Below are 27,144 nucleotides of genomic sequence, written 5' to 3' on the forward strand. Positions count from 1 at the left end.
GACTTGTCTGGCAGCAAGGGCAGTTCCAGAGAGAGGAAAAGGAGGCAGGGCCCCATTTCTGTTTCAGAAATCGAATACAGTAGGACCTCTTTATTCACGGGGGTTCAGTTCTCGCCTATAGGCACAAATACAGAAACTGTGAATAATGAAACCTTACCCCTATGGGGTTAGGTTTCTCACACCAAACACCTTACTCTCCAGGTCTCCAGCAATGCCCCGCTCCCGAAATCGGTCAAATTTTAGGCACCAGCTTTCTCGAGGCCTCTTTAATGTTCAAATATGTTAAAAACAACAGGTGTTCCATAGCAGATGCTTCAGTGTAAAACATCGGCCTCAGTGCTATACAAGAAGTCATGCTCTTAAATACAATTCAATGTCATGATTCAGCAAAAAGACAGACAGCAATCAGACAGTCCTGTTACAGTGTCAATCCCATTACAACCAGTATCTCATACTCAGGGGGGAAAAATTCTCAGCCTCGCAAAACACTGAAGATAAAGAAACCGGGTTCCCAAGACCCGTCCACGGATACGCAGAACTGCAGTTATTGTAACCATGGATAAGTCTCTTGTATGTGGGACCAATCTGCCCACCCATAAATCTGCTTTGCCCCTTTTGTGCCCCCTAATTATTCTTCTGAATGCGGACACTGTTGATTATGAGCAGCTTCACAAGTTCCCACTTGTTCTCAACAGTGTCGGGGCTGCCTTATGAGTCCGCAGCAGCCCTGGTGTGGTCCGCACCATTGCCAGTATGCTGTGCGTCATGTCGGCCACTCTCTCTTATTTAGATCATTCTGCCCCCTTCCCTTGCCTCGCATCTAAAGCTCTCCAACCACACCCATTTCCAGCCTCCCTCCCTGGGTGGTGATTAGGTCTTTAATGTAGTGAAACTATGGAATTCACTGTCACTGGATGAGATTATGATGGCCGCCAACCTCAACGGCTTTATAAAAGGATTAGACAAATTCATGGAGAATAGGGCTACTAGCCTGGATAGTTGTGTATTTCCATCAGGATCAGAGGGGGTGTGCTCCTCAATGCCAGATGCTTGGGAACTCCACAGGAGGGGGCATTTGCCCTCTTTTCATTGCTTGTGGGCTTCCTTGATGCACCTGGTCAGCCCCTACACGAAACAGGATGCTGGACTGGATGTACCTTTGGCCTGACCCAGCAGGGCTTTTCTTATGCCCTTAAGGAACAGACCTGTCATGGAGGCAGCGAACAGTCAGCTGACCATTACTGGCCTATAATCGTGCTCAATTTTTTTCCATTTTCCATGGAGAAAGTTTTTCAGATAGCAAGACTGAAATAATGAAAAGTTGAGGAAAAGGATTAATGTAAGCTCTAAGCCAGTGCTTGAGGCAGCAATGGCTGCTTAAGGCAACTTGGTGTTAATGCAGTTGGAGTATATTGTTTCCTAATCTACTTGGGATAAATGTTTAGGGATTTTATTAACATAAAACAAGATAGCGCCAGCAAATTTGATATCAATTAACATACTAATTAAATGTCACTTAGTAGCTTTAGCAATTACTTGATATTTAATTAACCAGTTGAATACCTTGGGATGTTCGGCTTATTGTACATGTAATAAAAAGGGCAATTGCGACTGACCTCTGGGCACTGGCAGAGTGTAAAAGTGCCCTGTGGATAGCAACAGGAGAACCCACATTCTGTGCCAGTCTGGGTGTGTTGAACAACCACCCACTCAGGGGATTAATGTACTCTTATAACTGTGCTGAGCACTACTTTAGAAGCTTAAACATACCTCAAGTGCTTAGAGACCCAAATCTTTGAATGGGCATATCTATATGGAAATTGATTTCCATTTAAGCTACACTGAAAATTCATGCCCTTGCTTAGCAGTGTTGAACTGTGCTTTTCCTGCCAGCTGCTCCTACAAGGGTGCAATCAGAGGGCTTGTGTGCCAGGAGTAAATCTATTAAATGCTTTGGTTCCATTCTGGTTCAGATGGGACTAAAGGTGCGGTTTGGCTCTGATTCAAGCTAATAAATGTTTGGTAATCAGATGAACCCACCTCTGGAATTGGGTCCAGTTCATGGAATCTTGAATACGTTTCACAAACATGTCAGCCATAATCCACATTCCTTGCCCATCTGGGTGTGTTGAACAACCATATGGACTCACAGACTTGGGGAGAATATGTCTCCACAATATCCTCTGAAATTTTTCAGGGGGAGAATATTAGGGATATGCACACCGGTTTGATCTTGAGCTGGTTCAACATTGAACCGGTCCAGCTCAAGGGCTCACCCCCAGGCTGGCTCGGGACCAGTTCAGGGGTTCTTTTTAAAAACTTACTGCTGGGCTCGGTGGTGGCCTTGGGGGCTGCTGCAGCGGTCATGGATGGTGGTGGTCTCCAGTGGTTCCCCCTTCCCCCGCCAGCCTCCCCCAGTCTCCGAAGGGACATTTCAGCCTGTTTTGGGGGCATTTGGGTCATTTTTGAGGTGGCAGTGGCCATTATGGAGGCCACCATGCATGTGCCCTGGCCATTTGTGTGGCTGGGGGGAGGCCAATGGGGGGAAGGGAAGCACGTCAGCCCCCCCATCAGCCATGGCAGAACTCCAGAACCCCCAGACTGGATCAAATTCAAGCTGGGCCTCTCATTCAGGGTGATAAAACCAAACATGCCCCATTCAGTTTGAGTCCAGTCAAACGGGTTTTGTGCACAACCCTAGAGAATATGAGGTTGTGGTGAATTTCTGATGAATTTCTACTGAACTCTCAAATTTTCTCTGAAATTCTCATGGGGGTCTTTTTTTTCTGCAGCACAGCATCTGGCTTTCTGGAAATGATGTCCCCACCCACCCCTCACCCGACTTCCAACCCCACATTTCTTGTGTTTGAAATGCAATTGTTTTAAAATGGTCTCATATGTCACTTGGTGTGTGTGTGTGTGTGTGTGTGTGTGTGTGTGTGTGTGTGAGAGAGAGAGAGAGAGAGAGAGAGAGAGCCATAACTTTGTAAATACTAACAAGTGCAGTTTGTTGCCTGGGCCGCACTTGTCTTCTGGCTGAAAATAGGTAGGAAACCACCCCTGTGTGGCAGGCCTAATGTGCTAGACTCCAGTGGACAGTCAGAAGTATATTGAACAAACATCTGTCTCTGTTCAAACTTTCCAGCTGGATCCCTCCTTAGTGACCAACTTAGAATGTTGAGTGATGAGTTAGGGACACCCAGTGCTTTCATTAAAGATGCTTAGGAACAAAACTAAATTTGGCCAGTAGTCTCTTTGGTGTGAACAATCCATTGCTTATCTCCATCAATCTTTGGAAGAGTCATGGGAAGATTTCCCTATTGCTTGGTTAATCTCAGCTGATGAAACCTTAGCAGACATTGTCAAGAATCTCAGGGCTGAGGAAAGGTTTACAGCATTGATTCCGGGAGTCCAATAACATTAAATGGCTAAAGCCATCAGATTACTTCATGAGAGATAGTCCAAATGAAGCTTTCCTTTTTGGAATTCCCACGCTCCTTGGGGATGGCAGGAGCTTTGATCTGTCTTTCCACCTCAGAGGACCACAAATTACCTGCCCAGGTGAGGAGGTAATTAACACAGGCTGAAGATTTGCAAATGTCCTGCACAAATGCATCTAGAAATGGTGGCTTGATCCAAAATTATAATCCAAAATTATCAGGACTGGATTGGATCAGATCCAATCCTGATCATGTGCATTAGGTTTACAATGCACAGAGGGTTGCCTGCATCAAATTGATCCAATAGTACAGAGCACGCCCCCTTCTAATAGGAATTCTTCCTCTGTGAGCAGCAGCAAGCTGGCCACTATCGGGTGGCTTTTCACTCTTCCATTAATTTATTCTTCTTTGGGTTCACTCACTCCATTGTCTTAAAATTCCAGTTTAAATAGGATAATTTCTATAATTAATCCATTGCTCTGTGTATGGTTACAGAAGGGGGCCATTTCCCCCCAGTAATGCACCAGAGAACGTATACAATACCCTGATGTAGCTTCCTTTCGCACAACACTATTTCTGCCAGCTGGCATTTTGAAATTCCACTGCTGCTGCCCACAGAGGCAGAATTCCTCATGTAGTTTCCCATTCAAATGCAAACCAGGGTGGACCCTGCTTATCAAGGGCACAATTCATGCCTGCTCCCAGCCACCTAATGGCGCAGCAGGGAAATGACTTGACTAGCAAGCCAGAGGTTGCTGGTTCGAATTCCTGCTGATGTGTTTCCCAGACTATGGGAAACACCTATATTGGGCAGCATCAATATCAGCAGGTGCTGAAAGGCATCCTCTCATACTTCACAGGAGGAGGCAATAGTAAACCCCTCCTGTATTCTACCCAAAGAAAACCACAGGGCTCTGTGGTCGCTAGGAGTCGACACCAACTCGATGGCACTCTTTACCTTTACCAGTAACATGAGGGAGACAAGTAAAAGCTTCATGCTTTGTTTGCAGACTTCCTGGCAACATCTGGATGGCCATTGTTAGAAACACAGTGATGGATAAGAGGATCCTTTTATCTGCAGGAGACTTCTTATGTTTTTATACATCTGTCTGCTTTGCTGTGTGTGTGTGTGATGGTGAAATGTATAGCATCACAGGAGCTTACCTACCACCCATTTGAAATGCTGACTTCAGGAATTACATCCCCCCCAAAGCGGTCCCCACTCTCTATAACTTTGCCCTCTACAATGCACAAATGTATGCTTTGAATAATAAAATCATTTAAAATACTTGAGGCTATTTATTTTAACAGCCCTCCCTCCCTGAGGCTTTAACTAACAATGACTTTTATCAAAAACACAAATTGCCACTGTTAAAGGCAGCAATTTGTAAGAACAAAGGCAAAACCATACACATCATAGGGAAAAACAAAAAACCAAGTGGAGAGCAACTATGGGCTGAGAACATTTTGCGGAGTGGGGAAAAAGGCGGGGTGGGAATTGCAAAGCTTTCATCAAAATAAGCAACATTTGTGAAAGGATTAAATTTTGAATCGGAACACAGAGCCAATTAGATGGCTTTTTGTCCCAGCTGAGAGAAGTAATTGGAAAATCATGATTTACACACAAAAAAACATTATCTTCTTGTGATCTGCCATTCTTTTGAAAACCCTTCCGTCTTCGTCACTCAATTACAATCTGAGAGATTAGGCAACTCAATATATTCTGGATTAAAGGCCATCCATTATTACAGGCAGGGCTTAATTGCTAGATCTACATAAGTTCTATCGTCAGCATTCACTTCTCTTTGCAGCTGTATTTTTCTCTATCCAGTAAAAATATCCCATGTGTGCACGTACACACACACACACACACACACACACACACACACACACAGACCAGAGACTTGCTGAGTGCCTTGAGTGATATGATTAGGGATGAGCAAATTGGGAGCTTAGGGATCATCCCCTAAGTTATTCGTGATGGCCCTCCCATTACATTAAATTTTCCCCACCATATCTAATAACCCATATCTCCCCCCAAAAGTGTTGTTCTTCCCCTGGAAAACAATTTATGTGAGAAATGAAGCTTTCCCTCTGTCTGCATTTCTGCTGGGGGCTTCAAGGTGGAGGCCCACCCTTGTTCTTCAACCCACCTTGCTGCACTTGGAGTCAAGGAGGAATGGCATGGTAGACAACTCATGCTTGCTACCACAAGGCAGGGTCTCCTCTTTCAGCATTCACTTAAGCCTGCTCTGGATTGTTGCCAAAGTTATTCATTTTTCCCACTCATTGGAAGGTCAGAATCTGCCAGTTTAAATAAATTCTGATAAATTCTGATAAAATAAATATACATTATACTGCAAGGAGGAAAGATGTGCAGAAAAATCTAAACTGTGTGTTAAGAATTGATAGCTAGGAAATTGCAGATTAAATCTTAGTGCATGCACAAAAAATTATGCTTGCTTAGATAGCTGTAAACTTTCCTCAGGGAAATTAAACTTGATCATCTCAAGGTGTTTCCCACCAGGCACCTCACATGTGGTAGTGTTCATTACAGTTTGTGAAACATGCACCACTGCTCAAATGCCCCAAGGTTCCATCAAAATTAGTAATTTTAAATTGTTCAAATTGTGTGGCTGTGTATATCAGTCTTAAACTTACGGTTTTATGGTTTTTAAATTATTGTATTGTTAACTTTTATATGTGTTGCTATATGTTGAACTGTTTTAACTTTTATATGTGTTTTAATTGTTGTTAGCCGCCCAGAGATGTAAGTTTGGGCGGGGTATAAATTCAACAAACAAACAAACAAACAGTAGAAAGTTTTCAAGGGAAAACAGGCTAACAGATGAACTCCAGTAAAAAATATCAAAGCTGCCTTTGTAAGGATGAGAGTGACCACTGCCTCGCTAGCAATCCCACCATTATATGACATTTTTGGCTGGGCTCCAGCTACACACACACACACACACACACACACACACACACACACACACACACACACATCCATCCATCTTCTCCCAATCAGCATGGCAGGTAACTCTGCACAGGGCTGTGTACAGTTGCCTAAATATCAACCTGGGGAGTGTGATCTCCAGCTCAGGAGCTCTGAGACCAAATGTGGTCATGCTGACCAGGCAAAAACAGAAAGTCGGGATTCTTGGAATTATATAAGATGTGGCCAGTGCAAAAGATTCAGAGTGCCTGGTATTTACAGGGCCAGGTTCTATTCCACTACATCCTTCTACACCTGAAGAAGCAATGAGGCCTGGATTCACAGTGTATAGCAACGTAGTCACCCGAATCGAAGTCAACTCTAAATTGAAGGCACCCCCTTTAAAAATACATGTTAAATGCAGGTTATACCCATATTTATCTGAAAGGAAGAGGACTCTGAATTTAAGATGACCCCTTGATTTCTAACAGCAAAGAACTTGGGAAAATCCTAGTCTTGGATTCCGGTAAATACAGTCGCTCGCTAGGCTAGACCTGAGCTATTGTAATCCTGAAGTCAGTGGCCCATATGATGATGGGAGAGGCCTTCGGGTGATGGGAGAAAGGCTGCAGGTCCTCAAGGGTTCCTGGGTGTGCAGCGGGGTAAGGGGAGTAGATCGAGCCAGTTCCATTGATTGCTGTAAGGCAAGTATTATTGCACCTGTTGCAGCTGGAGAGTAGAAGAGAAATGTGAACCAAAGGAATCCTAATTTGTAGTTCAGCCTCTTCGCCAACTGAAAGGTCTATTTATAATATACAAAACTATACCAATTAAAATAAAGGATGGAGACCTGGCAATATCAGGAGGAGGAGAGCTGGTCTTGTGGGAGCAAGCGTGACTTGTCCCCTTAGCTAAGCAGGGTCTGCCCTGGTTGCATGTGAATGGGGAGACTTGGTGTGTGAGCACTGTAAGCTGTTCCCCTCAGGGGATGGAGCCGCTCTGGGAAGAGCATCTAAGTTCCAAGATCCCTCCCTGGCAGCATCTTCAAGATAGGGCTGAGAGAGATTCCTGCCTGCAACCTTGGAGAAGCCGCTGCCAGTCTGTGTAGACAATACTGAGCTAGATGGACCAAGGGTCTGACTTAGTATATGGCAGCTTCCTGTGTTCCTATGCTTGCTATGGTCTGGATCGGTTTGAGGCAGCTGTCTATGTTCCTATGACCCATCCAAACTCTGACCTGGAGGAGACCTTTTTGGAGAAGAAGGAGGAGCACACCCCAGCTGACACCTTCCACCCCAATGAAAACCTCATAGGCCAAAACTTGATCAAAACTCAGCCAGAGTTTGCCCCCTCAGAGGAACCCATTCTCCATTGGATTCTACAACACCTACTAAACTCTCTGAAGGACAGGAAATAGACAATACAGATCTAGTGAAACCAGGTTACAGGTATGGGCCACATCCAGAATCAAAGCTGGATGCTTCTGATGCTAAGAAAAGGTTTAAGTTTAAATTTCCTAAAAAGCAGCTAGCTGCTCGTACTCAGGCCATACAGACCTGGTACCCTCCAGCAAAGCTCCTGCAATGTCCCTAGAACCCTCCCCATTGCCTCCAGGACTCAGGAGCAGAGGTGACCCTGTGCAAGAGCCAAACTCCAACACTTGAGGTGACTCAAGTGCCTGGCTACTCAAGGCCTCCCTCCTATTGGGCCTCCCTTGGAGGTGGGCAGTGGGGGCAGCTAAGACATCTGTTTTGGACCAGGGCCATCCTGAGCTCCAGGAATTGGTGGGACTTCTGGCTCCTACATAATCCCTCCATTTGCAGTCAGCCTTTGCTGGTTCTGCAGCTCCTTCTTCGAGTTCTGCTGCCAGCTGCCATCTTGCCAGGCCTATTTATGGACAGACAGCAGCTGCTGAATAGACTTTGAAAGTAATTGCAAACGGCTGTAAAACTTGAGAATCAAATATAAGATTTTGTGGATCAATTCATATTTCCGAAACAGCAAAGCAAGAAAATTGGTATATTAAATATGTCGATTGAACTTAAAGTGATGAAGGAAATTAGAAAAAAAAAGCACACTGCAAGACTTGAGAATGAGAAAACAGCACTTAACAGGATTTTTCTCTCTTGTTTAGAAGATTGGGAGAAGATCCTGATAGACATTTCTTTTTTCAGAATTTCAAAATTCAATAATCACATCTGAAACTGGCAAAAGCATGGTGCAGCCCTCATTCAAGAATATGTGAATATAGCATCTAAATAAAAGCTCATTCTCCATCCGGCACAGAGAACCATCACAGACACACAGACACACAGACACAGACACAGACACACACACACACACACACAGACACACACACAGACAATAGTCTATGAGTCTTCTCATTCTCTTGATTTATGGTATCTGTGGTCAAGCTGTTGAATCAATTAACATTGCTGGCACAGTTGTGAACATGAGGCACATGCAAATGAATTAAGAAACTTGGAATGCATTTTTGCAAGAAATAATTTCTTGCTGCTCTTTGGACCTCATGAGTAGTTTTGTTTGCAATCTGTTGTAGTCCTCAAAGATCCTGCTGATCAAGGACAGCTTTTTCTTCCTGGCTGTGCATTCCTTACACTTACTGAGCATCAAACCAGTCTCATAGCATATGTTTTTGTAAAGTTTCATACCCAGAAACAATTAGGCATTGTGCTTTGGACATGCCCAGTCTGCAATCTTATAGACCACTCTTTTCTACTTTATGCTTTCTGGCAACACTTTCTTCGACATAGTCTTGTCTGCCAAGGAACTCCTAAGCATGTGCCATTGCAAAAGATTCTGGACCACGTCTTATGCTGTGCACTCAGTTTATGCTGGGTGCTGACATAAGAACATATGCCCTGCTGGATCAGGCCCATCTAGTCCAGCATCCTGTTTCACACAGTGGCCCACCAGATGCCACTTGAAGCCTACAGGAAGGAGTTGAGGGCATGCCCTCTCTCCTGCTGTTGCTCCCCTGCAACTGGTACTCAGAGGCATCCTGCCTTTGAGGCTGGAGGTGGCCTACAGCCCTCCGACTAGTAGCCGATGATAGACCTCTTCTCCATGAAGTTATCCAAACCCTTCTTAAAGCCATCCAGGTTGTTGGCTGTCACCACATCTCGGGGCAGAGAATTTCCTGGATCACCCCTGGATCCCTTTTTGAAAATTGGTGTTACATTTGCTACTTTCCAGTCCTCCAGTACAGAGCCTGATTGCAGGGGTAAGTTATATATTTTAGCAAGGAGGCCGGCAATTTCACATTTGAGATCTTTGAGGACTCTTGGATGGATGCAATCTGGCCCTGGTGATTTGCTAGTTTTCAATTTTTCCAAGACAGTTTAGAACATCAATCCTTGTCACTTCTATCTGACTCAGTTCTTTAGCCTCCATCCCCCCAAAAAGCCTGGTTCAGGAACAGGTATATGCTCAGTATCCTCTGCCATGAAGATGGATGCACAGAACTCATTTAGCTCCTCTGCCACCTCCATATTCATATGGACAAGGCCCATATCCACTGACATGAACCAATAACCTCTTGTTTGTGTGCATTACTTGGTAAGATTAGTTATTAACTTTTATTTTGGGAAACTTGTCCCCTTAGAAATTTTGTATTTTGTAGTAGTACCAGCCAAAACTTTCAAACTGCCAACAAAGGTAGTTCTACATCAAACTTATTAGGCCCATAGGAAGCTACCATCTACCGAGTCAAACCATTGGTCCATCTAGCTTGTCTACACAGACTGTATTGTCTACCCAGACTGGCAGCAGCTTCTCCAAGGTTTCAAGAAGGAATCTCTCTCAGCCCTATTTTGGTGATGCCGGGGAGGGCAAGTTGGAATCTTCTGCATGAAAGCACGTAGATGCTCTTCCCAGAGCAGTCCCATACGGGGATGATCTTTCAGTGCTCACATGTAGTCTCCCATTCAAATGCAAATTAGGGTGGACCCTGCTTACAAAGGGGACACTTCATGCTTGCAACCACAAGACCATCTCTCCTCCCCTATTACAGTAGTCTATCCTCAAAAGTATGAAAGCATAAATGATGGTCACTCAGTCTGCCTTCTCACAAAGTGAAAATGATGGAAAGTACTCCTGGCCACAGCTGCAAGCTGGAAATCAAGTAATTTGGGGAAATTTCTAGGGGTGTGCACAAAACTGGGTTGCCCAGTTTAGTTCAAGTCCAGAATGCCCCAAAGAGGCCTGAGAGTTTGGCTCAATATCAGACCAAACCAGGGGTGTTTGATCCAATATTGGACCATTAAACTGAACTGGTTTGATGTCAAACAGGTTTATTTCCAAACCTGTTCGCATATCCCAAGGAATTTCAACTGATAAGCACAACTGCAGAATGTAAAGACTGATACTTCAGCTACACTGGCACAATGTGTTGGTATTTCATACCTATAGGATGGAAGCATAAGGAGGTTTATCTCAATTTTTAGCTATTGTGCATTTCTTGACTGTCCCCTAAACAGCTGTCATATTTTCTACATTTGTCAACAGTGCGAACTAAACTGGGTCCACACACAGAGTTCATATTCCTGATTATATTCGTGATGCCGAATAAGCACTTTCATCTACTGCTATTTATTTCATAGACAACAGAATGAGGAATTTAAGCTCCATCTGTACATTTAACACAAGTGACAGGCACTGAGAGGGGAACATGCTGAAACCCGAAATCAGCACTTTCTTAGAATCCCCAAATTCTTCACTCTTTTTTGCCAATATGCAAGGAGGTGATTAATGAATTGTTGACAGTCATAAAGAAGCAAACATCTTTGAGGTGTTAATATTCATCGGCTCACTTGGAAAAGCAACACAGTAAACCTTTTTATTTGTGATATTGTGCAAATCGATTGCAATTTGCCATTGGCATCTTTCAAGTGTATTTCTTCAATGTCAGAGTGGTAAATAATAAATCAGACCAACTATTATTCCAGACTTGAATGTCCTGATTTAGTTATGATGGAAGGGAAAGACACCACAGTCCCAGGGCAGAAAAGTCCCAAATTAATACTACTGAATACTGTAATATGCTAAAATATGGCTTGCATCATGAGGATAACCACCCCCTCATTAGTAATAAAGAACTTGGTAGAGTTGGAGTGAAATAACTTTTTGAAAGCATTTTTGGTTACCATTCCTTAGCCATCAGATGAATGCAGCAGTCTTACACTGAATCAGGCCATTGGTATATTAGTAACATAGGAAGCTGCCTTCTACTGAGTCAGACCCTTGGTCCGTCTAGCTCAGTACTGTCTACACAGACTGGCAGCGGCTTCTCCAAGGTTGCAGGCAGGAGTCTCTCTCAGCACAGCTTCCCACCAGTGGCTATTGCTGGTTTCTACCTTGGATTTCTTTTCAGATTGTGAGTCCTTTTGGGGATAGGGAACCATCTTTATTATTTTTCTATGTAAACCACTCTGAGAACTTTTGTTGATAAGGAGAGGAGAGCTCACTCAGAGTTGGTCTTGTGGCAGCAAGCATGACTTGTCCCCTTAGCTAAGCAGGGTCCATCCTGGTTGCATATGAATGGGAGACCTGATGTGTGAGCACTGCAAGATATTCCCCTCAGGGGATGGAGCCACTCTGGGAAGAGCATCTAGGCTCCAAGTTCCCTCCCTGGCAGCATCTCCAAGATAGGGCTGAGAGAGATGCCTGCCTGCAACCTTGGAGAAGCCGCTGCCAGTCTGTGAAGACAATACCGAGCTAGATAGACCAATTGTCTGACTCAGTATATGGCAGCTTCCTATGTTCCTAATCTATAATCTATGAATATGTGTATCCCAGTGCTGTCGATGCTGACTGATGCTGACTGACAGTGGCCCTCCTTCCTAGCCCAGCTGCTACCTATGAAAATTTTAACTGGAAATGCTAGGGACTCAATCTGGAACTTTCTGCATGGAAAGTTTATGATCTACCCCTGAGCTATGCCCCCAAAGACTAGCACTTTTGGTCTAGTAGCGGAACTCAAGATCGATCCTGACCATTCATCTACAACTGAGGTTAGAAAGGTTTGCTGTGAATACATATATTTTTTTTCATCTTGAGTTCAATCAGTCTCTCCTGAGATTAGCTTCAGAAATACTTCCTTTTAAAGTGGCGGAGGACAGAATTCAGTCTTAAAAATATAACACGCCCCAAATAGCCACCATTCACTTTGGAAACCATGCACCTGGTTCAACAACAGCACTTGAATACATCCGGTCTGCTCAACTTTGCCCCTCCCAGCTGTTTTTGGACTACAGCTCCCATAATCCCCAGCCACAGTGGCTAATCGGCAGAAAGGATGGGAGTTGCAGACCAACATCTGCAGCAGGGCAGAAGTTGAGCCGGCCTTCTCTTCACAAATACCCAGGCACTCCCTTCCACCTTTATGCTCCTTCTCTCACACCCAGCATTCTTCTATCACGTTCTTCTGTTTCCCCTCCCTTTTTCACTGTAGACTGGGTTCTTGTGCCTTTGGGAGGGCAAGGATGGGGTCGCTTGGAAGTTTGCATTCACTGCTGGTCAATTAATGACCCGCTTTGTAAAGCAAACATTTAAGGTCCATATAGTAAAAAAAAAAAGAATGCAGCTGATTTTTAGATAAATCTAAAGGAAAAAACTCACTAAGCTCATTCACACAACTTTTTTTGCCAGACAGGGAGGGCTGGCGGGGGGCCGGGAGACAGGAGTGCTTCTATTCCCCCCCCCCCAATGATCTTCTTTTCTTCAGGGGCCATGTGGCTTGTTCACCCACATGAGTCGCACTGCTCCCAGCAGCATGGTGTCCTGGAGGCTGGGAAAATGCATCCTGGCCTCCATGGAGCCCTCAATGCACCACTTGAGAAGCCTGGTGCATTGTGGGATTCCCCTCTGTGTCTGCGTGGGCTGCCTTCAGCCTGAACAGATACACAACTGGAGACCTAGGTAGGAGGACATGCTCACTCCCTTTTAACCAACTAAAAATTTTACCTTGGTAAAAACCTTGGGCTACCCAGCAAGGCAGTGCTGGGATTGGCCTCAATTCTGATGCTACATGAGCAGCCGTAACCCGGTAGGGTTGCAAAACTGGTTACGGCTGCTCATCTGAACAGCCTCACTTCCTCCCCTCCACAAAATCTGTGTTAACTAGGCAAAGAGGCCACGTTCAAAGTGTAGATTCTTTTATTTAGCAACTGTCCCTATCAGGGATGTGCACAAAACCAATATGGCTGGTTGGATTTGGGTTTGAATCGTATTCGAACCGACCCAGCCCACTCTGGTTCTAGTTCCAGTTGAACCGGTTTGTGGACCGGTTTGAGGCAATGCTTGTAAGAGGAATCCCCTGAGGATTCCCTTTTTCAAGCAAAGAGGGGTTCCCTAATGGCAAAGGGGGAGAGGGGAACTTGTTTTCCTGGTGGTGGCAGGATGGTGGCAATGGGACCACAGCGTGGGTTCCTCTAACTCCCCTGCCAACCTCCCCAATAGCAGCCTGGGCCAGTGGCTGCAGCCTGGGTTGGGCCTTCAGTAACTACAGAGCATGCAGGACCTCTGGTCATGTGCAGAGGCTATTAGAATAGATAGCCCAGTGCTTGTGCACTAGATTATATGGCAAAAGAGTACCTGGTGCTCTTGCAAAAGAGCACCAGGTTATCTATTCTAATGGCCTCTGCCATTATATACACTTTTCTCATGCCTCCCATTTTCTGACCTTTCATGAATTATATCATAAATGGGTGGTGTTATGAACCTATTTGTAATGGAAAGAATAACATTTTCCCCCTAAATAAGGAATATAACATTACTGAAATCACGTCAGAAGGATTTTGCATTATCTCTGAAAGTTGTGCACGTTTTTCTTATTGCTTTAAATATTAAACATTATTAAATCTTCTTTTTGAAGCATGATTCTTTGGAATATCAACAGTGTTTGAAAGCAGACTTTGCAGAATACTATTGAGGAGTGCTCTAAAGAAAGCAGAATACTATTGAGGAGTGCTCTAAAGAAAGATATGACTGCATCGTAGATCAATTTCACAGTCTCAGATGCTGCTCCTTTCACAGAGTGGGCTGTACCTTTCACAGGTCCCTGGTGAGTCTTGTCTGTATTTATAATACCCTGAAGGAGAGTCAATTGGTGATATCATCGGCCTGGTCTCTCAGGACAGTTTCCTACACCCTGCTGGTTCAAGGAGCCTGATATGAGTAATAGCCAAAGTAATATGTCAGGGGATCAGAGTTTAGAAAGTGTTATTTGTAGAACAGCCATTTGGACACTTTCCTTTTTAATGCCAAAGAACTTGTTTGCAAAGTTCTAGGTGCAATGACATCACTTAAGCAAAGAATATTTCCTAATCTGATCTAGAAATCAGTACAAGGCACGAACCAGGAATTTCTTGACTCAAGGGCTGGTGAGTGTAAGCAATGTTCCTGCGAGAACAGGCCGACTATCTCACCAATTAACTCTGATTCAGGATATTACAAATAGAGACAAGATGAATCAGGGATTCTGCTTTAACTTGAGCCATGTAGGCTAGTCATTCACGGGGTTGAGGCATGTGGGATGTTAATTTACTGTGATCCCTGTGCATTCCTGTGCATTCATCTTTAAGCCCTTATCAAGATTCTTCTTCAGGACTTAGGCCCCCTCTCTGGCTAGAGTGAAAGTGAAAGCCCACTATTTTTTTGCCCCAGGGAGGTTTTGACCTACCCATGAAGGAGAAGGCTGCCCAGTCGAGTCCCCAAACGTGCTCCTCTGTGTCCTTCTGCTGATGCCATGTTGTTTCCCCCCCAATGAATGAACCCTCTCTCCCCATACTTTTGGTCTTTTCTGCCTGCCGTTTCCCCTACTCCATGTGTCCCAGCAGCTTCTTCTGGGTTTGACCCATCCCACAACCAACTGGTGAGTTTTCCATGATGTCACTTCCTGGGTGCCAGATAGCTGTGGCCCAGCTGCTTTATCCGACCATTGGCGCGAGAGCAGACAAGTTGGCAATGCTGGCACCTCTGTTTGACAAAGCCCCAGAGGTATAAAAGATAGTATCAAAAATACAGTATTATCCACTGGAATTGGCAGGAAGTATGTAGATTTTGGATTGGCCAGAGCGTGTATAAAATACTAAGAGCCTAGCCATTGCCTGGTCTACAGAGCTGAATCCAACATTTGTTGAGCTCCAGATTTCCCCTCCCACCCAATGCAGTCTGAAGAGCTGGAGAAAACACATTCCAGGTCAAGTTGTTGGTATGTCTAACCCAAGACTGACCTTGGCATTACCTAAGTTGCAATGTTGGATGTAGGTCAGTGGTGTTGCACTCAACGTTTGTGCTAGAAACAAACACTTCTCATAATAGATTTACAATAGCCATAGCTAAAAGAGCTGATGTAGACCTTACAGGGATATGGGGAATCTTTCTATAGATTTCTTCTTTAACTGGGGATAAACCTGCAATACCTGTTTCTAATAGGAGACATAGACAAATAGTGAAGAACAGCTTTTGCTTTTACTTTCCAGTCAAAACTTTGTCCATGACAGCTGAGTTACCCCACTGAATAGTGCTCACAGCCAACAGCTTCATTGAAAATTCAGTGCCATCATATCTGACATTAGTCCCCATGTGATTGGTTGATGGTAGAGATTATCTCTATGGATTTACAATTGTCACTGCTGACTGAAGGAGATGATGTACTCTCTACAGGCTTATGGGGTAGATTTTTTTTTCATTTTCTTGTTAACTGGGGATAAATCTGAATCTATCTCCTCTTCAGAAATGATTGCCTACTGAAGTTAGGTCATCACCTTCACATTCAAGATGATACTAGGATCAATGCCAGAGCAGCAGCCCATGTGAGGTGCTCATAGCTGACAGATTGGTGGCAAAGTTGGCTTTGTCCAATTTGACAAACTCACATTGAATGGGTTTTGTGGCAGGATGAATGGATTTCCCTTATTCCATTCTGTTATTGTTCTGTGGGTTTGCTCTGCACCTCCGGTCTTCCTGAATTCTGGTATAATTTGAAGAATTTCTACATTTAATTCAAGAATTGGAGTATGCACCATTTGCCATAGCATTCAGTTCATTTGCATCGCCCTCTGCTATGTTATTTTTTAAAAAATTAATTCCAGATTTTTATTTGAAATCACCAGACATAACTACAATACATTTATAAAAAACATCTTTAAAAAGAAAAGAAAGAAAAGGCTCAAGTGACTACAAAACATTAGATAACACTCTACAATGTCGTTCTTGGTCATTCTTAGACAAATACATCTTTCCAAACTTGAATGAATTGGGTTGTCCCCTCCTTACCATCATTTTTATAGTTCAGAAATAATAATAGATGCTGCCAAATCATAATAAAAGATTGGGACGGAATTGCATCTTTTCAAATATTTAAAGAATAAGTCTACTGAAATCACCCTGAGACATTTTTGGAAGGGTAGTATATAAATCAGATCAATCAAATCAATCAATTGATCGATTAGTCAGTCAGTCAGTTGATTAGTCAGTTGATTCGTCAGTCAGTCAATTGATCAATTGGAAGGGTAGTATATAAATCAAATCAAATCAATCAATCAATCAAATCGATCGATTAGTCAGTCAGTCAGTCAGTCAGTTTTTTGGCTGTTGTAATATACCAGAGTTTGTTATACCATTCTTCTAGGGATAATACTCCCTCTCTTTAATTTTTGGGTATGATCAGTCTAGCTGCTGTTAACATAAAGTATAGCAAATCTTTAGATTTTAGTGGCCCTCTGCTATGTTATTGACGTACATCTGCATTTATTGATAAAAGACCACAAGAAGAAATCTTGTTGTGACTGTTTCCATGTTTGCACTGAGATTATATTTGTGCTGTGTTTCACTGATGTGCACTCCTTTGCACTGCCAAAACACCACACAAAAAGGATCTGGATGCAAATGTGCAACCACATCAAAATTGCTTTTTTTGCAGTCTTTTGTCAACTAGCCTCTGTGAAATGGCAGCACAGAGAGCAAAAATGCATAAAGGAACTGAAACTAGTAGAAAACTGGTGTGTGTGTGTGGGGGAAGGAATAATGGAAGTTTTCTGATCCAGCAGTCCCACCTTGGATGCAAGACCAGATAATGGGAAACATTAGTACAAATGAAGAGAATTTCAGAAGCACCCCTAGTTTTACGGTAATGAACTATCATTTCAGCATTCTTAGCTGAAGTGTTCACACAACTGGGATGATGGTAGGGATGCTTCTGGATTCTGTTCCAGATTTCAAGGATCTGTTTTCCCAGAAGAGAGGAATAAGAAGTGCCCAATTCTTCTTCCTCTCTTCTAGCCATTCCTGTGGCTGGAAAAGAGAGGGGAGGACACCTTAGGAATTTCTTTAAGACCTTCAAATTTATTGTGTAAAAACAGATTATAAAACCATGTTAAAACATTGTTTAAAATGTTGTTAAAAATGTTCTTTAAAGCATAATAAAAACAGACATTTCAGCATCAAACTCCAGCCTCATTGTTGTTTATGTCCATAAATCCAAACCAACCGATGTATCGCCATAATATGGGGTTGGTCCAACCCAGGAACAACACTGAGAGGAAAGCATCTTTCCACTCTGGAAAGAGTATCTAGGTTCCAAGTTCCCTCCCTGGCATCTCCAAGACAGGGCTGAGAGAGATTCCTGCCTGCAGCCTTGGAGAAGCCGCTGCCAGTCTGGGTAGACAATACTGACCTAGGTAGACCAAGGGTCTGACTCAGTATATGGCAGCTTCCTATGTTCCTATGTTCCTACCATCATCCTCAACTAAACTTTACAAGAGTTAAAAAGATGGAGATTAGATTAAGACAACTGCAACAGTATGTCAAATTTCCCTTGGCTCTTATTTACATCAAATAGAAATTGGCCAACAAGAAAAGGCGTGTCTGTTTGCATAACTGCACTGGGGGAAGGGGGAGGGAGTCAGAATTGAATATTAGGCTTGATTATGAAAGTGTGTGGGAATGGGATTCTGCCATTTTGATATATTGTTAATGGTATGTTAAAGAAAATAGCAATTTTTGAGCATTACAAGTTATGCTATTTATATTCTGACAGATGCTATGTCAGGGACCCTGAGAAATTCTAAAGGCTCGGAAGATGGTGTCAGACTGTCTAATTTATGTCTATATCCCTTTTAGCTGGATGCTAAAAATGATATACAATGTCTTAAAATTAGGGACACACTATGAATAAGTAGATAGATCGAATATAAATGTGTGGGCTGCCCCATTCATTTCAATGAGGGGATCACATACATGTAAACATTCTCATGTACTTACAGTCCTGAGTGAATGGTTTTGCCAGTGAGGCCTAGCATACTTTGAAAATTATGTCTGCATTCTCACAACCATGGTGATCCTGTTTAAAGCTGAGCCCTGCAGATCTGCCTGTGAGAATGCAGATTTCCCGGGCAACCCTGGAAACCTTTAACCAGATCAGATATTGGTTATCTTGTTAGATGCGGTTTAGACAAACAAAGAAAAAATTATGGAACCTCATGTTATTGGATTCACTGATGACAAGAGGTAATCCAAAGAGAATCCAAATATCCTATAATAATATATTTAAATTTAAATATATTATTATAGGATATTTGGATTCTCTTTGGATTACCTCTTAAATGTGATTTAAACATCACGTTTTGACCAGGATCATCCAGGAAATCTGTATTCTCACTGCCAGTTCCACAGGGCTCAGCAATACTCATTAACTCTTTAACCAGGATCACCATGATTGTGAGAACACAGCAATAGTCTGAGATCTGTTCATTTTGGTCACTTTTCAGGAAAAAAAATGTTACTGTTTTGTTAGACTTCTTCAAGAATGAAACCTGCCAGCATCTCTCCTCCCTAGACAGAACAGAGCTCTGATTCATCCTGTTGTAATGCATTCTTTGAGAATATCTTACCTAGTGTGATTGGTGAAGGGCTGAGTTCATTATGCAGGTACTTTGGGTGGTTTCAGGATAACATGGAAAGTCTGGAATGGGATAGGATGTGGTAACTGAAGGCCTGTCATTATGATAAGCAGTTTGTACATCTATCTATCTATCTATCTATCTATCTATCTATCTATCTATCTATCTATCTATCTATCCATCCATTTATTACATTTATAAACCCCATCCAAAGGCTCTGGGCAGTGTACAACAACTTGTAAAAGACATAAAAACACACAATTGAAAACATAGTGCTAAAAACGATATAAAAACAATTCAAAAACAATTTAAAACCAAGTAAAATGCTTTTAGAAAACAACAACACTTTACAAGCCTTGGAAGGCCAGGCCAAACAAATAGGTTTTTAGGGCTCTCTTAAAAGCCGACAGCGAGCCTAAATGGTGGATATCTGCCGGGAGTGCATTCCATAGACCAGGAGCAGCTACAGAAAAGGCCCGGTTCCGAGTCGCCACCAGACGAACTGGTGGTAACTGGAGACGGACCTCTCCAGATGACCACAATGAGCGATGGGGATCATACTGAAGAAGGCGCTCTCTAAGGTAACCTGGACCCAAGCCTTTCAGAGCTTTAAAGGTAATAACCAGCATTTTGTATTTTGCCTGGAAACATATCAGCAGGCAGTGTAAATGAAGCGGTAAAGGACATCATTAGGGGATGCTAAGCATCGTTCCTGCCTCTGGTGAATCCAATAATTCAGACTCCTACTCTCTCAATTGCCTCTCCATCCTGCAGATACCAAATCTAACATTCAATGTAGCGAGCCCTTTCCCACAATCGGAAAAGGGCTCAGACAGGACAAGGGGAGGAAGCCTCAAAATACTTACCTCTCCCACAGATGATGCACTTCTGCCTTGGCAGTGGGCCCCCAGACAGCTGTCTCCCCTTGCGCTATGATAGTTACGCCCCTGCACCCTTCCACAAGAACATGGAGAGAAAATGGTTGGAATGAATGAACTTGGGGGGGCCTGACTATTGCTTTTGGTACAAGATGTTACTCGGCATAAGGCTAATTCGGCAGTATAATTATACTAAAGAATGATTTAGTACTGCATGCTAACACACAGGCCTTATAATTAAGAAAGAATGGGATTTGGCTACTTGTAGAGCATACCTTTCCAAATTTTCAATTGATCCAGTTGGCACCTGCAACAGTGGATTGTATGTGACGAGAAGGCTAACAGGACCCCTTTTCTTGGACATGTCGGAATTGAGCACTTTATATGAAAGTGGGCCAATTTCTGCTTTCCTTTTTAAGTGCATATTTTCCAACTTCCTTTAGAGGAATTTTCTGGGTTTAATTACAAACTCATGGTGGCTACATGCCTGGATCCGGATGACAGTCTCTTTACTTTTAATATATACTTTATCAACCAGCAGCTTTTCACGACAGACAGAAGCAAAATGTACAGTAACATTTGTTCAGATTGGCTCTCTTACCAGCAATCCGTTATGGACACCTAAATCTTATTGAGTGCTATAAAATGCCAGGATTGCAGACTAACAGCTTGTTTCTAATCATGTTTACTTGAAAGTAAGTCCATTGGTTTAAGTGGCATATACTTCCAAGTCAGCGGGCTTCACATTGCCACTTTGGGACTGATTGATATGTACCCCTAGTGGCATAATTTCCAGTTCTCTGTGGCTTCCCCCATGACCTGCAATCTGGGTTGGTAATGCTGGTGTGGGTAATACCCACATGATCGTGCTGACATGGATGTGATTGTGTCATCCCAATGTTACTAGAGTGGTATGAATCTCAATCATGAAGATGTGGCATTTGCATGTTCAAAAGGCATAGAAGAAGATGGTAGCTATCAGGTAATTTCACCCATTCATTGGGGGCCAGTTCACATAATTGTTTTAATGTCATCTTACTGGCAAATCCCAAATCCTGGGCAGGCCCAACCTTAGGGTGGTGTGACCAGGGTGATAGCCCCGGACCCCGTGTTTGGAGGGGCCCCGCTGTGCCAGCGAGCACACCCAGCGCTGGCTGGCATTTGCTCTGAAACAGGTCACACAGCGAGCAAGGCCACAAAAGTTAGATGTAAGATGCAGGGGGCGGGCCCCTTTGTACCGAGCCCCGCACCCCCCAAGGGAAGGCACTGTCCCTGGGCTGCATGTGCTCCTGCAAAGCATGTCATGTGAATTCAGGACTTTTTCATTGATCCCAGATCCATGCTGAAAAAACTGAAATTTAGCCAGGGAGATTAATAATAATAATAATAATAATAATAATAATAATAATAATAATAATAAACATTTATATCCTGCTCTTCCTCCAAGGAGCCCAGAGCGGTGTACTACATACTTGAGTTTCTCCTCACAACAACCCTGTGAAGTAGGTTAGGCTGAGAGAGAAGTGACTGGCCCAGAGTCACCCAGCAAGTCTCACGGCTGAATGGGGATTTGAACTCGGGTCTCTCTGGTCCTAGTCCAGCACTCTAACCGCTACAGCACACTGGATCTCTCTTAGATCAATCTCCCTGGCTAAATTTCAGCTTGTCAGTCCTGGTCAAATGTCAGGTATTTGCCGTGCAAATCTGGGATTGGCAAAAATGTCTGAGTTCACATGACACGCAGGAGTGTGCATGACTCAGGAATCTGGGATTTTCTGGTGAGATGATATTAAAACAATTGTGTGAACCACATGATCATACAATAAATATGATCGTGTCCAGGCTATATGCGACAAAATTCATACCAATGTTCCTGAAGCTTGGGACACTCTCAGTCCTAATGGGCAGCCTAAATATCCAAACAGGCCTAAAGCTTCTGTGAATTGCCACCCACATGTCTCTCTAGGGAGACCCATCTCAAACACTGAGAATCACGGATTTAAAATATTGGCCCAACGGAAGATATTGTTTCGTCTACTGTGAAAAAATATTGGTGCTTTGTCTTCTAACTGAGCTACAAAATTGTAAAAGAAGCACAAAGTAATTGGATATGGGCACAATGACACTGTTAAATCTACAAAGTTCTTTGTTTCAGCTGGTGCTCACACATTAAACATGATCGGTAAACAGAGACTGAGATGTCACATGCTGGAATCCTTCCAAAAGCTGGATCTGGCGTGAAGCCACCTTCTCCCCCACCCCTTCTTCATCTATAATAGATCAATGACTACTTTTATAAGACACAACTCCTTTTGCAAGATGCTTTGATGGGGAGTGGGGAGCCCACATGCACATTTGCTTGGATGTGCAGAAATGCACCTCCAACTGAAGTGAACAGGAAAGCTCTGGCAGGCAAGAAGGTTAGTCTCCATATATTCATACGGCCCTCCTGCCTGGAAGTTCTGAATCAGGACTCGATTGATAGATGGATTGATTATGTGTATTTTTATGCCTCTCAAAACTTACGACTCTGGGTGATGTACATTAAAACAAAATAAATGACAAAAGAAAAAGTTAAAACATTACAATAATTTAAAATTGTAAAACAGTGTTAAAACTATTAAAACAGTAATTATTTAAAAGCTTGGGTGAACAAATGCATCTTTTAAAACTTTTAAAAGTTGTCAGAGATGGGAAGGCTCTTATTTTGCCAGAGAGTGCTTTCCGAAGCTTTGGGGCAGCAGCGGAGAAGGCTCTCCCCAAGTAGCCACCAGACGAGCCGGTGGCAACTGCAGACAGACCTCTCCTGATTATCTCAATGGGCGGTGGGGTTCATGACGAAGAAGACGTTCTCTGAAATACCCAGGGCCCAAGCCATTTAGTGTTTTATAGGTTATAACCAGCACCTTGTATTTTCCCCTTAAACATATCAGCAGCTAGTGTAGCTCTTTCAATACAGGAGTAATATGGTATCTCCAAGATGACCCAGAGACCAACCTGGCTGCTGCATTCTGGACCAACTGTGGTTTCCGGACAACATACAAAGGCAGCCCCACATAGAGCACATTGCAGTAGTCCAGTCTGGAGGTTACCAATATGTGTACCACTGTTCTGAGGTCATTTACATCAAGAAATGGACACAGCTGGCATATCAGCCAAAGCTGATAGAAGACACGTCTGGCCACTGCCTCAACCTAGGATACCAGGGAGAGGTTTAGATCCAGAAGCACCCCCAGACTACATACCAGCATTGGCCCTCCTGCTGTTGTTGGACTACAGATCCCATCATTCCCAGACACAGTGGCCAAAAGGCAGGGATGATGGGAGTTAGAATCCAATGACAACTGGAGGGATAAAGTTTTACATCCCTGATATAGTCCATCCCTGAGTTCTAAAGCCTAAAACACCTCTCAAAGATGTGTGCCCATTGGTCTTTTGTATGTATAATATCCCACCACTAACACCATATAATAATCAGCCAGAGAAAGTGATTATCAAAACAGCATTTCTTTATTGAAGATGGGTCACAAAGCATAGAACTGCCTACAGATACAAATATACATGGAGATAATGTTAATTCACACGCACTAACCACATCCAGATTAAAAAGAGGCAACCTGTGCAACAGCATTTCAAATTTCTTAAAGGCAAGTAACATATATACCACTCCATGCTCATTTTAAAATAGTCCAGTTCCCCTGCAAGAAACATGGACATTTCATCTTCTGTAGGGATGTGCAAATCGATTTGAATTCAAATCAATTCAACTTGAACCTGGGTGATTCGAGTGATTTGAATTTGAATCAAATCACCTCTTAAATGGGAAATTCAATTCAAATTCAAATCAAATTTTTGAAATTTGATTTGAATTCAATTTGAGAGCCGTTTGGCACTTTTAAAAAAACCGCCCAGGCCCCTTGATTTGTTAAAAAGGCACCCAAACAGGGTCAAATAGGTTTGAATACAATTCAAGTCTGAATCAAATTTCTGGACCAGATTCTAATTTGATTTGAATTTGAAATGAATTTTCATAATTTGATTTGAATTTGAAATGAATTGAAAAATTCATTTTGTGCACATCTCTAATCTCCTGGCTTCTGTATTTCAGGTGGGGGGGGGAACCTGTTTCATTGAAACACATATGAGCCACTCAAGGTTCGTGGTCTGTGTGTGGTTTCCCCCAATTAAACTCACCATATATTTTGAGTGCAGACTGGGCAGCGTGTGGCGGGCAGTTTGAATTCAATGTTTCAGGGGCTGAGGCACCACTTGCATCTGAATGCTGTTTTTCAGAGAAACAATCAAGTAGGTTTTCTAAATGCTGCAAATGGGGCCCAGGCTAGGGGCATCCATCTCACCCCTATTGTGCACAACAGCTTAAAGGCAGAAGTGCGGATTCCCCATCAGAGTTAAGGATATAAAAAACCTTATGATCAGGGAAATGAGTGTTTGCCTGGTGCTTGGAGGAAGAAATCCATAATAAAACTGCTATTGATTTTTCACTCAACATTGCTGAATCTTTTATTGAAAACTAGCCTTGCCCCAGCATTTGAATTTTCAATTAAGTAAGTGTGTGTTCTGTGGACATCTTTGCTATCACATTCTAATGATATTTATTTGGTTCCCAAACCTTAAATTATTGTATTAGAACTGGGCTTTCCTCCCTCCCTCTCTCTGTTTAGACCTACCAAACGTCTTTTTTTTTTTTTTTACATTAGGAATTCAGTAAGGCTGACTATGTCAGTACTTTTCCAATGCTGCCTACAGACAATCTAGTTTTCAAATGATTTTTAGTTATATTTGCAGATTTAAGGAAGAGCATTTGCCAGGGGTGAAGGATCATAGTGGATCATTATAGATTCAGCTAAATTGATTCATATTTATATATGTAGGTATCATGCAGTCTTGTGCTGCAGCAGCTGGAATAGCCAGAAAATCCCTGGTATAAATCAGTGCTCAGTCATGAATTCACTGAGTGTCTATAAACCTCAGCCAACCAACCTCACATACAAAATAGGAGGATAACAATACAGGCCTACCTTAAGGGATTGTTGTAAGGGTTCCTTGGAAAATGCCTATCTAGTCCGACACTCTAGGGATGTGCATGGAATGGGATTTGCATTCTGTTCCGAGCTCAGAATGGAATGCAAATGCCCAGAACATTCACTCAGAACAAATGGCCGAGCTGGTTGGGCCCTGTAAATTGTCTGAAAAGGACACTGCTGGGGAACTATATATAAGTGTTTCTGCACCTTCAGAGGAGTAGTGAGGAACTTCCAGTCTGGGACACCATGAAGAGAAGGACTAGATGTGATCCTTGTCCTGGTGACCCAGATGCCGAGAAGCAAGCCTGAGCCTAGTCTTCATCTGCCCATGGACTCCAATCTGGAATTGTGTTTCTTTGTTTACAGCAGATGGAATGTTGGGTGTTGTCTTAGAGATACTGCCCTGAGCCCTTTTTGGAAGGTGGTATAGAAATCAAATAAGTAAGTAAGTAGATAAATAAATGAATAAAGAAGGAGAGGACAGGAGAGAGGAGAGGGGAAATCCTTTCAGTGAACAGCCTACTGCCCTTACTCCCATCTTCAGCCGATTCACCTGAAGGTCTGAGCAGAACCTTCATGCATACAACTGCATGAGTATTGTGCATTCTTTGTGCACATTTGGGGTCCCTGCCTTTTTCAAGATTCACAATCACATGCAAAGAGCCTACACATACACAATTTCTACATGCAGAGGCTCTTGTCGGGATGATCTTGTGGAAGATGGTAGTAGAAACAGTTAGTACAATCCCGAGATAAACTGCTAGTATTTATATATTGCTTTCCAACAAATGTTTCCAAAGCAGTTTTACATCCAAATAATAATAAGATGGTTCCTTGTCCCCAAAGGGCTCACAATCAATCTATAAGGAAACAAGGTAGACACCAACAACAGCCACTGGAGGGATGCTGTGCTGAGTTTGGGTAGGGCATTGACTGAATTTCTGCTGGTGTGGATGGAAAGATATGCTATGCTTTGTGATTTAAAGTCACACACTAAGATGATAAAGATATGCATGCAAAGTTGTGCCTACTTCCAATAGCAATCAAGGACTCCATTTGTTTCCAGTTATTTGCACCTGATCATCATCTTTGGATTGGCAGGGCTATGGCACCTGGAATAAAGTCAATTTAAAAGGTGGGTTAAATGCTTCTTGCACAAATCATGACTGGATTTTTGGCCAGCTGATGTCAGCAAACAAGCAAAACAATAACTCATCTGTGCCAGAAAGCCATAGTCCAGATTGTGAAAAAAAATAGAAGAAGCAAAATGATACTGAAATCAGAGAAAAACCCTTTGAAAGAATTGGAACACTTTGAAACATCTCAGCATTGGATTTCATCCCACCTGACATAAACATGGTTACCTGTTTTTGAAATTAAAGCAAATCTGTTGTTTTGCTGGCACATATGCTTCAATTTAAAATAATCTCCAGGGTGTTAATTCTGTGGTGCCTTGTATTCAATCCTTATATACTTGTACAGAATCTCATTTGGCACAAGGCTATCTTGTAATGATTTCGACAAGAGCTTCTGCAAAACGTGTTCATCAGTTCAATGAAAACTCTTGATGCTGCTACATAAAGCAATTAGTGTTTGTTTAGGCAATGCAGGCTGATGGAAAAGGTTGCTTAGTTCTAGGCGAGATCGGCATGGGAGCTTTTTTGTGCACTCCTGTGTGGAATTTCTCACTCCTCTCCTTACCAGTTCCTGAACAGTTCTCCCTTGTCGATCCTTCCTCTTTCCCCTCTTCTTCCTGTTTTTAGGAGAGGAGAGCTGGTCTTGTGGTAGCAAGCATAACTTGTCCCCTTAGCTAAGCAGGGTCTGCCCTGGTTGCATTTGAACGGGAGACTAGAAGTGTGAGCACTGCAAGATATTCCCCTCAGGGGATGGAACCGCTCTGGGAAGAGAAAGAAGATTCCAAGT

The sequence above is a fragment of the Hemicordylus capensis genome, chromosome 11 (genome assembly GCF_027244095.1).
Source record: "Hemicordylus capensis ecotype Gifberg chromosome 11, rHemCap1.1.pri, whole genome shotgun sequence".
Taxonomy (NCBI): domain Eukaryota; kingdom Metazoa; phylum Chordata; class Lepidosauria; order Squamata; family Cordylidae; genus Hemicordylus; species Hemicordylus capensis.